Raw genomic sequence first — 18,035 nt, 5'->3', positions numbered from 1 at the left:
CAAGTTGTCTTGATCCTTTTTGGGTGTCCCATCCCCCTCTTTCCCCCGCCCTCCCCATCGTTCCCCCAATCCCCGCTCCCCTCCCCCGTGTTTGGTTTTGGGGGTTCCAGGCCCCTCCTGCTCCGTGGGGGGGTCCCGATCCCTCTTTGGTTTAATTTGGGGCCCCCAACCCCTTCTCACCGCGACCCCCGCGGCCGGGGGGGCTCTCAGCACCACCAGTGCCACCAGTCCGGCCCCAGCTGCCCCCGCACGCCCCATCCCCATCCCCAGGGTCACCTCCCCCCTCCCCAAATTCCGCTCCCGGGGAGCGCTGGGCGCTGCGGGTCCGCCTGGCGACTGAGGAGTCATCGAGAACAAGCGCTCTGATTGGCTAGAAATGGCCCCGCGCAGTCTCTGATTGGCTAGCGCATTGAGAAGCGTTTTGATCTGCCTGGCAACCGATGAGCAGCGCTATCGCAGGCGCTGATTGCCTGAAAATCGCCGGCCCGGCAACTGAGTTGTCAGCAGCGCCGCACGCTCTGATTGGCCAGGAGCTGTTTTGGGGTGGGGACGGGGGGAACTGGGGACCCCCAGGAGCCCCCCGGATAGCTCTGAAAGACCAACACTGAGATTTCTCAACAAATGCTTGTCTGTCACAGTAAAACCAACTTCCTGAGTGTAAATTATTCACGTTCAAGGGTAAAAGGATCGGAGTGGATGACCCAGAAGATTAGGACATTTTCTTGCATGGCACTTTTCTCCTTCTGCAGGACAAGCTGTTTCTGTTATTTGGAGCTCAAATTTGCCAAGAAAGTTAAACTCAGCCAAGAGATCTAAAGGCCTTTTGGGATCACTATTTTGCTGCTCTCCCTATTGCTGTTATCAAAAAGCTTCTTCTATATTTCCACATCATTAGTTCAGACCAGAAGCACAACATACAGAATTCAGGGGTTTCAGAATATCAGCCACCACAGATTCCAAACTATGACTTGCACCAAATGGGAAATGGGCACCTGAACTCAGAACCTTCTTTCAATGCCAGTCACACCACCCATGATGGAACTGTCTTTGGGTTTGTGTTTTAGGGATGTTCTTTCCTCATCTGCAGTGCTCATTGAGTAGCCTGGGAAATTCTTAATGCTCTGTAATTGATGCTGTTACCCAATAGTAAAAAGTAGAATTGCTCAGGGTTACACATGTAGGGGAAAGTAAGAAATCATTGGAATTGAACTAAGAGAACTTTCTTCCTAACTTAAAAGACACCATTTGAGGGAACAGTAAGTTACAGGTTCACCCTTTCTGTGAATTGCCTCATACATTTTTAGGTAAAACAGTGAAATCTGCTATTGCTTCTATCTTCCTCTTTAAGATGCAATCCACCAAAGTAGCCACAGAGGTGAATTAGTTTGCACCCTCACTTAGGGGTCAAAGTCATCCATTTCTGCATTTTCTAGAAACCTAGAAATTTAGAACTCTGTTCTGAACCCTGCCTATTACACATTCCCAGCTGTCAGCAGCAAGTCTCTGGGCTGCTTTTTTTCAGTCTTTCTCATTATGTATTTTGATGCATGATTCATACAATATTTGATTTACCCCTTCATTAACTTGCCTCAAGCAGAGAAGGTTGAATGCTATTAGGTCAAAAGCATTTGAAAAATTTTCTTCTTTTCGGTTGATCTATTCAGTGAATCAATATTCTTCCTACTCAACCAGTTCTACTCTCAAGGGAAGTCAGATGTTCATGGCCGTGACCTTAAATATTGGCCCTTAGCACATCACCTAAAATGATAGACAGTAATTACCGAATTGGTGGACAGAACTGTCAGCTGAGAAAAAAAACTGGGAGAGACAAAGATGATTGGAAAAAAAAAAAAAAAAAACACAGTCACACTGAGATCAGGCTAACAGGATCTCACAAAAAGAGTGATATGTTGTAGCTTGCCTCTGATAACAAATACATTGGAATCTAATACTTTTATGAAAGCCTATGTATGTTTCGGGCTGGTAATTCTGATTATAAAGAACTTTGATTCAACTCCTTGTATATCAGACACATTATCCCTTCCCCCTTCAACTCTTCCAGTCAAACCCTTGGAAGCTTAAGAGCTTTAGGGTGCATCTTCATGAAACCAAAAAGATACTGCTGCTATCTGGTGTGAATTCAGACCAGACTCCAAGAAGAGAGCATCCTCTTAACTATCTTCGGCACCATGGCCTCATTTCAGATGAACAGAACTGATTTAACCTTTTAATTTTTACTAAAAACTACAGAACAACAACAACAACCCATGTGCTAGAGTGGTCACCTGAGCTCTTCAGTACCACAGGATCCACATTTGCACAGTTCAAGACTCATAGATTTAGGATTCTTAAGCCTTTAGTGATTCTGGTTACCCAGCTCATGAAGTCCTGAAAAGAACTAGGCTTGCATAGGGCAGGTGCTCTTACTCCCTCAAAGTCACATGGCTTCAAGATATTTGCTTCACTGCTTCCAGTCTTTGCTTTTAAAAAATTAATTACAGCTAAAAAAAATTTAATCACAATAGAAAAGTATTCTCCCCCAGCATTTTAGTGGCTGGTAAACATTTTGTTGGCACAAGGCATTTGCAAAAGAGACATTCTAATCCAGCCTACAAAATAAAAGCTGTGCCTCACTACTGACAAAAAGCACAATACTGCTGCAGGCATTTTAATATACAGCAATTCTTTTCTGTTCCTACCTGCCTCTGAGACCAACAAAACTAGTCAATGAAAACGTGAAGCATACTCCAGATATATTTCCTTCTTATCTCCAGCTGAGAATGCCCTGAAATGATCCTCACATAATCCATGTGATTGCCTATTGGCCTGCCACCTCAACAAACGAGGCTTTGCAGCAGGGGTTAAACCAGCAGCAGAGGGTCCAGAGAGGTCTGTTAAAAACATATATGAAAACAAAACCCCATCAGCAACTTAAGAGAAAATTTTCAGTAGGAATTACAAACATCAACTTCCCTGTTTTGATGATACCTTGAGAAAGGTATCAATTTCTCAAAACAATGCCCCCTTTTCCATGCCCTCTTCTGCACATTCAAGAGAATTTCTTAACCAAAGCAATTACTCCAAGGTCAATAGAGGTGGACAAGCTGTGCTGTTCCTGGTCCAAGAAGAGCAGGAAAGCGATCAGTTTTCAACACTCATATGAAAAGACACATAATTGTGAGCACAATGTAAAGATGTCTGGTTTTGCCATAATTATATTTTCACAGGAGCAGGGAAAAGGAGGTAATCTTCCATATATCAGAGAAAATCGGAAGGTTCAGAAAATTCTTTGCGTTGAAATAGCACGTAGGTTATGATGAGTTTTTCACTAAACTTTTGGCTGTGACAATACAAGTGACACTGTGGGCCTCAACTGACACAGATATTACCAGCTTATCTACTTCTCCCCTACCTCCCGCAGCCAGATTTGCACAGAACACATTGTGGCAGTGAACACAAACACATGAAGCCCCCAAACTCTTACTGAACCTTACTATGGAAGGAGAATTTAGCAATGGGGAATTTAGTTTGTTCTTCAAAGTATTCCAACTGAATTGAGGTTGACATGCAGGGAAAAAGATATTGCTTTGCTTAAAACAGTTCCTCTGCCACTGCTGAAAGCTCTTCCATGGTACTTATCTCTCTGCTTTGGAGCTCAGGAGAAAGAGCAACACTGGAGACAAGAGCACCCAGCTGGCACATCAAGGATTTCCAGGCAAAGCACTTGCCATGTGCCTTCCCCAAGGTGACCTCCACCCACAATTTCCACTGACTAGCTTTTCAGAGAGTTTGCAATGCATTCAACAAGTGGGCACATCTCCTTCAGCTGAAAAATGTAGCCGTGTGATTTATATAAAATAATCAGCCCGAGTTCTCCTGACTGGACAGGTGTGTGTCCAGAGCTACAGAAACACTACTCCACAGTCTCCTCTACACATCTTATTTCATTATAATTCTGCTTATAAATCAAAACTAAAAGCAAAAAACTCCCCATGGATGTCATTACAACTCAGCATAATGATATATTTTACTTGTATAACTCCTTCTACACTGTGCTACTCTAGAACAGATGCCTTCTAATTATTCTATTTAGAAATAAAGAACCTTAATTTGAAATATTTACCAGTCCAGGATGGCATTTTTTACTCAATGCCAGTTCTAATTTACCATGTAAGTCTTAATTAGCAGATACAGTATTTTTATTTCAGGCAGCAATTGCAGGGTTGATTAAAATTAAAAAATATTTAAAGAGAAGATGGCATTGATAAGTTCATTTTTACAAGTATACATTTACATGCTTCAGATACCAATTATCAGCATAATCAGCAGTGTTATCACAGCAAGTCTGTGACTTCTAAGTCTTTGACACTTGTGGCAAGGTTCAGGACAATTTTAGGTTATCAGGTGGGGGAATTTTTCTTATTCAATATCAAATAAGTCTATCAAAGGTCAGATCAAACATGGCTTTGCTTTTAAAAAATTAGCTGAACTGCTGAGTGATAACAAGTACCAGGCCTACATTAAATATCTTAATATTTACCTTTATGTGGTAGTATTGTGAGATGATGGAAAAGTAGCAGACTTAGCCTGAAGATGTATAGCCTGCTTCTGGACTGCTGTCAACCTCAATATTGAGAGTCAGAGCAGAAAACCTCAGTAACGTGGTAGATCTTTGATGACCCCTCTCCTCCAATTATGCACACAAGTGGGTGACTTAAACTGGACTGTAATACAGAAAGATCTCCTAAGATCTAGGTAAGATGGTGATTGAATGGCCTTTTCTCTTCCTGATCAAAGAGGGAAGTCAAACTCTGTCCTTTAAGCAGTTGATTTTCCTCAGCTATCCACCACATGAATAAAAGCCTTTGAAACAGTTGGTCCAAAAGGAAGCACATCTCACCTGTCAAGAGAGATGTGGCAAGAATAGGTGTGCAGACTGCACTGGCTTTTAAGTGTTCATGAGCTCTTTGTGCAAGCATGAACACATTATCATCAGCTTCCAGATCAAACTGCTGCACAGAAAAACACTATCTGCAAGAGGGAAATCATTCCTGCAGACTTTAAGAAAGAAGCCTTCCTGACCCTTTAAATTCAGGAACAATTTTTAAAAAGGAGCACGTGAAAACTCAGGGTTAACAGAGTCACTAGTAACGGTCTGTCGCCAAGGGCTGTGTCAGCAGTTCAGGGAAGATCTGTGTGGATACAGTCTCCAAGAACTCTTGGGTCACTTGGAGCATAGAAATCATTGTTCCTTTTCCACAGTAGATGCTACTTGTTACATAAGACAGAATTTGAGATCATTCCAGTTTTCTAAGGCTCACTGTCCAGACTGAGCTGGCAAACCCCCATTATTCCCGGTGTAACAAGACGAGCAGCTCCAGAGGGGATCTTGCACATCTGCTGGCACGGGCTTGGCAACAGGCTCCAACCTGCAGCTAGCCAAAACTGACATGACACAGTTAAATACAAACTGGTATTAAATAATAAATTAAATAATTCTACACAAAAAAATGAGCCGTCTTGAACTGCAGAGCCACTGCTGGATATGTAACCTAATAGTTACGCTTGACAGGTTTCTGGGTTGTAGAAATGCAGTTTCAGCCAGCATCGCCTACGCTGACTGAAACTCAAAACCAGATGCACAGCAGAGGAAGACAGCAGCTTAAATATCCAACTTGGCCTAGTACAGAACCTGAAGACCAATAAAACTTTTTTAGCCCATGAAAGAGCAAGATGCCAGCACAAGACAAGAAAACAAACTCGGCTGGATTCAATTATCACCTTGCCTTTCTCACGGACAAGTCAAGCCATGGACAAGCCAGCAATACAAACACTGCAGCAAGTGTAGTGCCAATGAAATGTCAACATACAGAAGCTAAGTTAAAGAAGAATTCCCAATTCCCACTGGTTTTAGCACAAAACTTCTCTTACAAGGTAAACTTTTACTTCAGCACCTAACTGCACAGGGGTACCAACTAGAAAGTTGTGTATTGGAATTTACAAAGAAGTTCCTCAAAACCCAGAACCTTTGTCTGAATATTTCATTCAGCAGCACTGAGTTCAGCAGCAGACAAGAGCAAAGTTAGCTTAACTCTAAACTATTTTAGAGTTATTTTTATTTATTTTATTATCAAGTGATAAAATTACTTTTTGTCCCACTTTGCTCCCATACCTCCTGTCTCTGCCAAGACTGAATTCCTTAAAAACTTTTTTATTAAATGTGTCTACTCTAAAATAATTTCCCCCAGGAATAATTACAAAAGAAAAAACTGCCATTTATATTTAATCAAATCTGAAAAAAACCCTTTACTGTAACCAAAGGTAATTTAGCCATCCCACCCAGAACTTAGCATGCAATGCCAGTGATAAATTTCAGGAAGTTGCCTGGGTTGGGTCCATCTTCTTTTTAACAAATAGAAGTTTGAGGAACTTGCTATTGTATTTCAAAACAGAGTTTCAACTGAAAAGCAGACTCAGCAATGTTTCCTTCACCCTCTTAAACTAATGAAGGCCCAATCTACAGGTCATTAGGAGACAAGAACTGTTCCAAAATGTCTGTGAGCTTTGAGAAAGCAGTAATTCTTTTTTTGTGCCATACTTTCAGACTAGCAAGGGGAAAAACATCTCCCCATCAGCACCAACAGTAAGGTTCATGGTCCTCAGTGAGTACTGGATTTCAAAGGGTGTTTCTTCCTCAGTCCAACTTCAGATACCTTGTGGAAAAACAACTGCATCTAATACTTGGCATAAGTATCGTGGCAAAAGAAATAACTGTCTTTAAAAATGCTGCTCTCTCCATAAGGTGGAGTAGTCAAGTGCCATAGAGAGGAGAGTCCCACACTGCAGCGGAGGATGGAAGGTGGTGGAGTTATGTAGAATTCAACATGGACACAGCCCAGCTCACAAGCCCATCCAAGTGGGGGATGGCAAAAGAAAGGGACATTAAGGCACAAGAACAAATACCACAAGATATCTTGGTGGTCTTTTAAATTGAAAATTTATTTTTTTACAAAAGGACATTGATCCATAGTTATGTTTTGGGGCTTTCCCTCTCCTTTTGTTTTCTGGGATTTTTATATCAAGCGCTACATTTTTCCTTTGGAAAGTTAGTGCTTTTCACACATACTAGAAGAACAAAACATAGTTAAAAATGGCTTTGTCAAACATCCATTCAGGGTCCCTTCATCACTGCACTTAGTTCCCTCCAGTTGCAATATTGAACAGGCCTGAGTGGCACTCCTGAAATGGGCACAAATATCTTTTTTGTACATTTCCCCACATAATCAGAGTCCAACGTGTAATGCATTCTCTGGGTTTACTGTTGTCAGTTCACTTATTTGCAGTTTTAGTGCTATTCAGCCCCTCATGCTGAGCTGCCTTTCCTTACTGTGAACTGCTCCTGGATTTGTATTGCACTGCTATTCGGTTTGCCTTTAAAGAAGAAGAAACTGTGGGAGGAGGGGAGTGTTATTCTGTTTTCAAACAGACAGGCCACTTGTATCTTTGGAAAATAAATGTGAAGACACTCAGAAGCATGACTGTTAGTTTCTTTTGAAATGGCAAAAGAGATTTTCTTTTTTAGCTTTGTTTTGCCAAAGTTCAGGAAGAGCATTCAGTGAAGTGGTGAATTCAAACAATTGTCTGGACTGTGAGCAGAATGAGAGAGTCAGGGAGCTGGGTACATCACTCACCCCACCCTGCATTGCTCTTGGTCTCAACTGCATAGAACTCCTCTGAGACACATTGTCTGGTCTGTGGATCTTCATCATCCAAAGGAATTGCTCCAGTTGTCTGCTCTGGCTCCCAGCAAGGAGTTCAGAGCCAACCCTTGAAGTACAGCACAAACTATCTTTCATCAATCCATAGAAATTCCATGGTTTCGATCCCTCCTATTATTTGAGATTTCACCTATTTTCCTCATTCTTCCAGACCTCTGCCCAAATATCCTCTTCCCTCTTCTGAATGCCTCCTGGACACGTCCCCTTGGCAATCCCTTTGTCTCCTGCACAGACCTGGGCCAGATATCCCTTCAGCTCCAAACTGTCTTCTTTGTGAGCAGTTGTGCCAGGGGAGATTGTCAATCGAGCAGAAATTTTCTGTGCAGTGGGAACACAACCATGACTCCCTCTTCAAGGACTACAGCAGCTCACCTGCAGCCAGCTGAGCTCCCATTTTTTGCAGGAGAAGTGCAGACATGGCAGCCAGGACCCACATGTCCCTTGTCACACTCAGTAGGTGGTACTTAAAGGCCAATTTTCTAAGCAGCTGTTTTGTTGGTAACATTTTGTGAAGTGGGCTGCGCTTTCCAGGTGAAAAATCCAACCATGCACAAAACCTGCTGGAACACCACATTTCATGCTTGGGATATGGGATTTGCAAGGCAGCTGAAATGGCAACCTTTGCTCTCAGCTACTCCACTGATTGAAGCTGTTAATGCTGCACATGCGTGAACAAATCCAAAACTAAGGCCAAACCTGCCAGAGCTGAGGCAGCTTCCCCCATCAGTAGAGGAAGAATTTGTAGCAGCTTAGAATCTACAATTCAAAGGTTTAGTTGGAACAAGCAAGGTTTTGATTTGGAAGAACTGGAACTGAAGAAGATATGGGCAGATTTTCAAGCCAAACCCCCAGATCCTAGCTCTTTAGGCTGGGGCTGGTTAGCACTCATATTAACCTTGCATGGCTGCCCAGACAGAGGCACAGGTGATGCAGTGTTTGCTACTCAGTGATGTTTCCCACAGCCATCTCCCTCCCAGCAGAGCTCTCCACAGTGTGAAGTCTCTGGCTTCTGGCCCTGATGGTCCAATACAATGCTTCCTTAAACTGCGTTTCCTTCTGCCCTCCTTGCAAGGACCATCTTTATGGGTGACCATATGATGGGCCACACTAATCGGGCACTCTCCAATCCAGCTTGCAGAGCCAAAGGGAGGCTCAGTTCTAAGACTGCAAATGGATTTAATAACCACTTGCAAAACAATCCTAATCAAATAGAATCCTGCCCCTTAAATGGTTTGAAGCATTTTTCATGTGCAGCTTCAATCCAGGAAACTAATGAAAACAACACAAACAAAAGGAGATTCAGCTTCTGAACAACAATACAAATATCTGCAGACAATTCAAACAATTCTTGCTGCTTTAATTCCCTGGAGATGTAACTGCATATATTACACAAAGCAAAGGTATTCAAAACCAGTGTTTCCAAGCAATGAAATTGCTGCCATAAACATCCCTGGATCCACTTTCTGAACTACCCTAAATAGCCCATCTCTGTCTTGGTTTGCTGTCAGGTTTCCACCGATTTGGTGAGCATTTTAACACTGCCTCACCTCTCCACTTTCCTTGGGATTTTACCCTGCATCACTCAGGATTGCCGAGGCTCACCAGCCAGGTCCATGTTCCCAGCACATCTTGATCATCCTGCCCACATGAGCTCCCAGTTCACTTCCCTTCACATCCTTCATGGCTTTACTCAGGTGTACCTTCCAAGTATCATCCCCTGTCCAGCACCTCCCACAATGGGCCCTTGTGCTAAGTTCTGGACATTTTTTCAATATAGATACCAATGCTTCTAGCATTTCTAAGTGCTCATTAGCCTGGTGCCCAGATATTAAGCAGTGTACTTTCAGCTCCATTAAATATAATAAAGCCAAATCCTTTCATAAGATACTTTTTGTGATTGACTGCTCTTCAAATATTTGAAGAAAATCACTAACTGGGAATTTTATGTCAGAATAATTTGCAGGTAGAAAGATTCTTAAAATGAATTTTCTATAGATTCTTTTCAGATCCTCTTTCTTCTCTCCTTTCTGCATCTAAAAGGGATTTTGTACCAGTGGAGACTGGAGGGGGGGGAAAGAAAAATCAAACCAATACCTGCCTACTGAATCTGACAAGAGACATCCAAGCAGACTGATGAAAGCAGAATGCCCCAATTTCTCCTTCTCAGCTGTACAACCTCCTTTACTTTTAAGCGTACTCATGGATCTCGGTGGAGATGGCCCTGACTGCCTCCATTTCTGGCAACTGGGTTGGAAAGCTCCTCCTGGCCTCACATTCATATCTGTAAATAAATTGGGAATGGGGCATGAAGCAGCTAAGTAAGCAGCAAGAGAGCTGTATTTCATTCCAGTTCTTTCTGAGTTTTTAAAACCCTTAGGAAAAAACAAAACACCAAACTTTGTAACATACTCCTAATTATTTTAATATTAATGAAAACAATGCCAGCCAGCTCTAATGACAACTAATCCCAAGCAGTTCCTATCTTGGTTTTGTTTAGAATATTGTAAATACTGCACCCACAAACCAACCAATTGCCAGGGACTGTGCTTGGTAACCACATTTCACATTAGCTTAGAGGGAGCTCTGAGAGTCAGAGACTCTAACAGCTAGAACATCAGAATACTGAAGTGTTGTTGTGCTATTTTCTATCATCTCCCACATGAGAAAACCTAATCTTCTCAGTAAAATGCTTTCCTGTTCTACCCTTTTGACCAATGTGATTTTCTAAATTAAAGTATTGACACTACATAGTCATAAGACAGTGTATTTGAACAGGAAAAAGCTGAGCAGGTACAAACTACCAGTCAGCAACTCACCCAGTAGGAGCATTATTATTAACCACATTATTCTTTCAAGGAATGAATCCCTCAGCCCTGTAAAGAATTTAAGCCAGACTTAAACAGCTTCATTCAATCAATGAGAACCCACAAATATTTACTTCTTTTCCTGACCCAACGTTTCCTCTACGTATCCCAAAAGAATCTTAAAACTCCTTTTTCCCAGACCGGTAAACCCTTCTTTATCCAAGGAGTCCTTGCATCCCTATTCTCCGAAGTTCCAATTATTTGCAGAGTGAAGATCAGCAGAATTTAACTGGCTCACTGAGAGAATCAGTTTTTCAGCTGATGCATAGCAGCAGTTTAGCAGTGAGGATCAGCAATACAACACGCTGGCTTCAAAAAAAAAAAAAAAAAAAAAAAAAGAGAAAAGGAAGAAAGGATAAAAAGCTTGGTCTATGAATTTAACTGGAAAAGGGAAAACAAATAAATATTAGAAACAAGCTGGGTCAAAGACGCTGATTTTGAGTGATCTCACACAAATTTAACAGAGGAGAAAAGGCAAGACTATACTGTTAGTAAACAGCTACTTTAGCTTTCAATTAACTGCCAATTCACTGCTCATCTTCTCTGCAGCTGCAGGCACAAGAGCCTGACTTTATCTGCAGTGCAATCCCTGCACCCACAGATCCCTCCACCTGTTAGTGATGTTTCTCTGCATTTGCACCCTTCCTTCAGCCAGTTTATTCCCAGCTCCAGCCCAGCAGAACCCAAGGAAGCGGGAAGGTAGCTCAGAGGAGAGAGTTTCTATCTGTACTCCACCCAGAGTAACAGGCAGAAAGTGTGAACTCCTGAGCTGACCTTGTAGCAACCCCAGCAGGAGCACTGCCTAGGAGGTGCAGATGTGGTACTACATATATTCACACAGACTCACATTCAAACAGAGCTCACCAGCTGTGCTCCCCATTCCCTGAACCCCAAAATCAACCCTTTCTTCTGGACCCTTCTTTGTCATGAGCAATTCCCCACCTGCTCTCCTAGACTTGCAATGTGTTCACCAGTCTAATTTGAAGTGGAGTGCCAAGGTGTACCTGCCTCATCTCTGGTCTGTTTGTGGGAGACCAAGAAGGCAGGGTGCACAAAAACTGGAACAGCTGAAAAACCCTAAAAAACTCTCCCCAGCTGGACAGCCTGCCAGCAGGAATGAATTACAGCAAGGGGAGCTGCCATAGAGCTATCAACACAAGGGATTTGGGATCAGCTAACTGGTGTTGACAGGGTCTCCTTGGCCTTAAGCACTGAGGAAAATCCATAAACCACACTTTCCTTACATGTCCACATGCAAAAGAAACAATTCAAAAGAAGAAAGAGCTATGGACATCCTCAGGACAGCATCACACTGGAGCAGGTAAGCAAAGTGTCCAAATGATTTAGGAGCCTTGACCATAACTGCTCTTTCCACAGTGCCCAAGTGAAACACTTGAACCCCACTTCCTCCTTCAGTTCCTCCATCATTTCTAAGCAATAGGTTCACACTGTCATGCTCTGGTTTCCACACGATTTCCAAAGCAAGCCAGGCTTTTGCAAGCTGCCCTGTGGGCTGCAGGTCTCACCTGCTGCTGCACTGCCTGAAACTCCTGGCTGACCTGGACCAAAGTTTACTGACATCTGCCGTAACACAGAAAAACCTGGAAAAAAGCCAGGCAGCTGGGTGGAAAAGAGACATCTAAGAAACATCCCCTGGGAGTGACCATTCTTCAGGAAAGGCCAAGATTGCATCTTACTGAACACCTGGGAAGCCAGGAGAGCAAATTAGGAAGAGAAACAAAACAAAACAAAACAAAACAAAAAACCAACAAAAAAAAACCAAAAACAAAAAAAAAAACCACCTCATGAAGTCTTGGCCCAGGGGAAAGTTTCAATCAGAGCTGGCAATGAAGCACAAGACAAAGCCATTGGAAACCAAGCTCCATTACTTCTACCCCACACAGAACTACTTATTTAAAGCATCTCTTATTTGAAGATCTCAGCAATTTAATTAAGCCAATGGCCCTCAGAGGCAGGTAAGTGTCATGATGCTTATGTTACTGATGGCTTGCACTGAAGCACAGAGCAGTTAACTGAGTTCCCCCTGACCACACAGGAACCCATGAGTCCTGCCTTTCTGGTCTTTTTCTCCAACTAATAAAGGCACTCCACTTGGTTCACATTTGCAGGTCTTTACAGCAGTCCCTCAACACAAGACCCAGGCAGCCCCTTCTGCACAGGAGGCCAGAACACTGCAATGATCCGGCAAGTCCTGACTTCTCCTGAGCCTCTTCCCACTTAGCCCAATCTAAAGACTGCCACACCACTCAGCAGATCTGCTCAGCTGTACCTCTGCTCTGGTTCTGCACAAAGAACCACAGCCATGGCCAGGAGAGGCCTTACAGCTGGGGGCAAGAGCAGCAGGCAATGCTGGGCAACAAGCAGCTCCCACCTGTGCCTGTGAAACCTCTGCCTGCCAGGGGGCTTCAGCCATCCTGGGCACAGGCTCTGGAAACCACCCTGCAGGGCCAGCCCTGTGCCCATGGGCAGCCACTCTGGCCTTGGATGCAGTCCCAGAACTCAGAGCAGATGGAGTTCCTCCTGTAGATGCCCAGGACACTGGTAATAAAAGCTTGTCCATGTTTCCATCAGCTGTCCATAGTAATTAGGATTTAATTTTTGCTTTAAGTAATTCCATCATATCAGGTCTATTTATTGCCAAATTGGGGGTTAGGTTGATTTTTTTTTTTCCCCAGCTTTTAACCTTGGGATTTTTCTTCAGGGACAAAGCACTCAAAGCTGAGACTTACCCAAAGTCAGAGCACTGCTTCCCAGCTGACTAGAGGTAGGCAGATAGCCCCTCTGAGACCAAAAATTAAAATATAAGAGCATGAAAAAAATAAAACAGATCCTCGCATTCCTAACTTTATATCTCCCATTGCTATAAAAGATGTTAAATGTTCATCACAATCTGCTTCTTCCAGCAGCTGGAGAGCTGGATTTTGGTAACTAAAGACATCAGAAATGTCTTGCATGGAATAATTTCAGTTCCCGTGAGAAATCAGAACCCTAGAATGACAAACTCCAGCTATGAAATCTATCATTCATTAAAACCGTACCATTGTAACATCATTATGGCTAAATATGGTTTTAGCAAATAAAACAGCATGAGATACAAGCAGCAGAAGGATTAAATCAAAGAAAAGAAAGAGTCTGTGTGCATGGAGTAAATATTTAAGTATGACAAATTATAAAGATTAAACAGAACAAAAACATAACTGGAGAAATATATTTTGATTCTATTAGGCCACAAAAATTTGTCACTGGAAACAGAATCATCTACAGTTGGACCAGGCAAACTATGGGATGTCTGACAGCAGAAAACAGGCTCTTGTTGAGCAGTTTCCATATTTGTGGTCTGTGGGGCCACACAGCCTCTACAGCCCACAGAGAAATTAACTGCTGGCCTCCCACCCTGCACACAGAGCTGGAGCTAGAGAGATGTCCACTCACCCAAAGATAAAGTACGTCAGCTTCATTATCTGGTGCTGTGACAGTCTGCAGGAATCTTCTGATGCTAATGATGCAACTGCAGTATGCCAGTGTTTAAAAAAAGCCCAAAACACATTAAACCCATGCTCAGCTTTGTATGGGTATTTATTTTAATTAAAGCACTACTAACAATTAATTACAAAGTAATAAACCCACAGCTGGATAAGCACTAGTTAACACACCCATGCCACTTTAACTTTACTGAAGTGAAATTTGTTCAGTCTGATACAGCAGTTCAATTAAACTTAAGGAATGCTGATTTTTCTGCAGCTATTCCTCATCTAACTCAGTTTTCCAGAAGTTAAGTGGAAGACTGCTTTGTAACTTCTCAGAGACTGTAAAATTCTAACTGATAAAAGGAAGGAAGCACACAGTGTGTCACTTCCAAGCAATGTCAGTAACTGGTGGATGCAAAGGAGAATTTCTGATGATGCTGAAGGAAACACAAACCACATTGTGCAGCTGCTGTTTCGAACTCTGAGACATCTCCTGGATTATCAAATGTGTTCTAAAAGGCATCCTATTCAAGGGGAGGAAAAGGGGGAAATAGAAAACTCCCTAGACTGGAACTTACTCTGAGCATAACAGCCCTGGGTAAAATGTTTTAAGGGGTGCTTTTTGGTTTTTATTAAACCATGCAAGGTTCAAACAGTGGCAAGCTAAGTGCTCAGAGAAAATAATCATCTTCATCAGGATGCCTGAAGGCAAACTCATCTTCCAACGTGTGAAACACAGGCAAGTGCAGGAACTATTCTCTGCTTATGTTTTGCTTCTTGCAACAAGAGCCAAAATTCTCATCAGGGGCAGGGGTCTGCCTGGCTGGGGAACAGCTCTCTGAGGAGGCACACGGGTCCTGGCAGGCACGGAGCAGGAACATGAGCCCAACCAGTGATCAAGGGAAGGGATTATTCCTTCTCCTCAGCACTTGTTAGACATCACCTACAGTTTTCTGCACTCCCAGTGCAGAGAGCCTTGAATAAAGTGGAGCTTGCTCAGGGCAGCAGTGTCTGGACAGTGGGGAACACCTCTGCAGAAAGCCAACACCAGCAGGCTCTGGTCAGCCTCAAGAGGAGATGGCTTTGAGGGGCTCCAGCGTTGCCAGCCAGAGCCCATCAAGAAGAGGCAGGCTTGTCACAGTGGGCAATGAGAGAGCAGGTGCAAGCTGAAACACAAGGGCCTCAGCGTGGGTGCAAGTGAAAACATTTCCCCTGGGAAAGTCAGGCAGTGGGACAGGCTGCCCAGAGGGGTCACACAGCTTCCAGCTGAAGAAGTTTTCAAGATCCAAGAGGGAATAGCTCAAAGAGCTCTTATCCACCTGACTGGACCTCAAACTATCCCTGCTTTGAGTAGGAGATTGTACTAGAGATGCCCTGAGGTCTCTCCCATTCAGGGTGTTCACATTCAAATGTGTGAGCACAAACACAAAACCCCAGGGGTTTCTCTCAGGACTGGACATGCAGACTGGTGGTTTAACTCATGGACTTCTGGGATGCAGTTTTATTTGCCTGAACATGTGGCATGCATGCATTTGATTCCACACAGCAGGAGGGGAAGCTATTCCATTGATGCTTTTTCCCACAGCAGTGTAGCTGGTACTATGGCAAGTACCCCATGTGTACTGGAGGGCAGGAGTAAGCATTGGAGTAATAAATAACCAAAGTCACATTTTCTCCTTCTAACTTAACTGCTCATAAGTTAACACAGTTCTTCACTTGAGTCTTTTCTCTGCCACAACCAAGCAGCCTGAGGCAAGTCCATCAAGGTCACACTGATGACCTAACACAGGAGGATGGAAAACTGTACTGTATTCCTAGCCTCTTGCTCCTCCTCCACTGCAAGTGTCTGATTTCCATTTCTCAGACTTTCACTGAATGTTGCGAGAGGAAATAAATAAATAAACAAAACACAAAAAGCCATCAGAAGCTTTGTGCAATTCATGTTGATTGTGAAGAACTGACCTCCCTCCAAGAGCTCAGCTGCTCCACAGCTGGGAGCCTGTGCTCCTCCCTGCCTATTTCATTTTGATAGACCAAGACTCCCTGGAGTGTTACTAACAGATTCATCCACTATGTGGGTTATTCCAACAGCCACCAATAAATCTTATCATCTCTCCTCAACAGGTCTTGGATAGCATGAGTGATTGATGCACTAAAACTTGGTAGAAACATGGAGATAAAGACCTGCCATTCCTTTCTGTCCTTGTCTTTACAGCACCAGCAGTTTAGAAGTGACAACCCATTGCTTCCCTTTTAGCACAGCTGTTCTAAAACTGCCTAACCAACAACACAGGCTATGCAGTAATTATCTTTCCTTCCAGGGGGAAATAATGACTTCCCAGAGCTCATCTCCCACCACAGCTCCTCTTCTTAAAGGAAGTACATGGATAGTGGTCTTAAAATTGGGGATGGTAGATGTCTAGCAGCAGCATCGATAGCAGTGGTACCCAGCTTCTGGTTCCTGGAGACTGGTATGCAGAAGAAGGGTGTACATGAAGCTGTCATGCCTTCCTTGGGAGGAAAGAAAAGACTCACCCAATCAGAGTATGCTATGCTCTGCATTTTTACCTACTGATCAGCAGGGCACGCAGAAACCTGACTCAGAGACTCCGACAGAAACCTACTCATCCCATGGACAGCTGCTGCCTCAAAGAACTGGCACTGCAAATAGACACCAGTGGAACAAATTGAAAAAGGCTGCCTGTCAGGATTAGCAAACTAGGAACCCAACCAGGTGCCCCAATTCCATCCTCGGTTTCCATTCAAGATGGATCAGTTCCCCAGCGTACAGGCATCTGAAATCCACCACCACTTCATCTGCTAGAATACAAAATATCTACCCGGTAGATAAAAGACCTGAAGGGTGTAATTCAGATTGTTTTCAATCCAAATGCTCCTGTAGATTTTCTTCAACAGCTTCTTAGACCCTGTCCAACCCAGGGCACGGGCAGGACAGAACATCCCTTTCTACTCTCTGAACACTGCAACCCACAGCTCATGCTCAGGAAAAGCTGCAAGTGTACACATACACACAATCCTTCAATGTCCTTTCTCAGCTGACCTTCTTTGGTACATGACAAAAGACACCCGTATATTAAAGGGAATTCAAAGCACAAGAGAGCACATAGTGAGCTGTAAACTCTAGTTTAAGAGACAGGTTATCTTTCTGATAACTCCTTTGTTATTAGTAAAAAGAGTTGGTCAGAAAACCTATGGCTTCCTTTGGCAAGAAAACACATCAGAAAAAAATAATCTTCTCTGAAAACAGTCTGTGATATTTCTGGATTGAACTTTGATTTGATTTCTAGACTGAGGTTTGCTTTGACATTGTTTGTAAAAATAATGTTTCTTTACATTTCATTTCCAAACAGCATTTAAAGCACAGGTGGAGAGCAGAAGAAAAGGGAATAGGGATGACTACTTTCACATTTTCTGTCTCATGTATTTACAGTAGAAAAACTACTAGGGGCCAAAATTAAAAATGAATGACAGAGTTGGGATGATGCTGGATTTTGATTAGAACCAGGAATTAAACACTATTTCCTTCATTTAATTTGGCTAAAACATACAATGCTGTCAAAGCAAACACGTTTTTGCAGTAGATGTTATCTTCACTTCCAAAGAACATTAGCATTTGAAATATTTTGTACTGAAGAATAAAATAATTCCATCTTCTTTAAAACCCTAGAAATAATTAAAACAACAATTGATCAGTTCTGCATGGTTTAAAGGAAAGCAGATGTTCACTATGCCACATTAGTTTATCACACTGGAAAGTGAAACATGAAGCAAATAGGAATTTATTGTACAAGTATTATCACCACAAATTTGTGTCCTCTTTTACCTTGGTAGTAAGTTAATCTCCTCAACTTGGAATATTTAAGGAGCACACAGGAGGGCATGGA

This window comes from Anomalospiza imberbis, unplaced genomic scaffold, assembly GCF_031753505.1.
Source record: "Anomalospiza imberbis isolate Cuckoo-Finch-1a 21T00152 unplaced genomic scaffold, ASM3175350v1 scaffold_45, whole genome shotgun sequence".
Lineage (NCBI taxonomy): Eukaryota > Metazoa > Chordata > Aves > Passeriformes > Viduidae > Anomalospiza > Anomalospiza imberbis.
The sequence above is the reverse complement of the archived record's forward strand: the minus strand, read 5'-3'. Positions refer to the sequence as shown.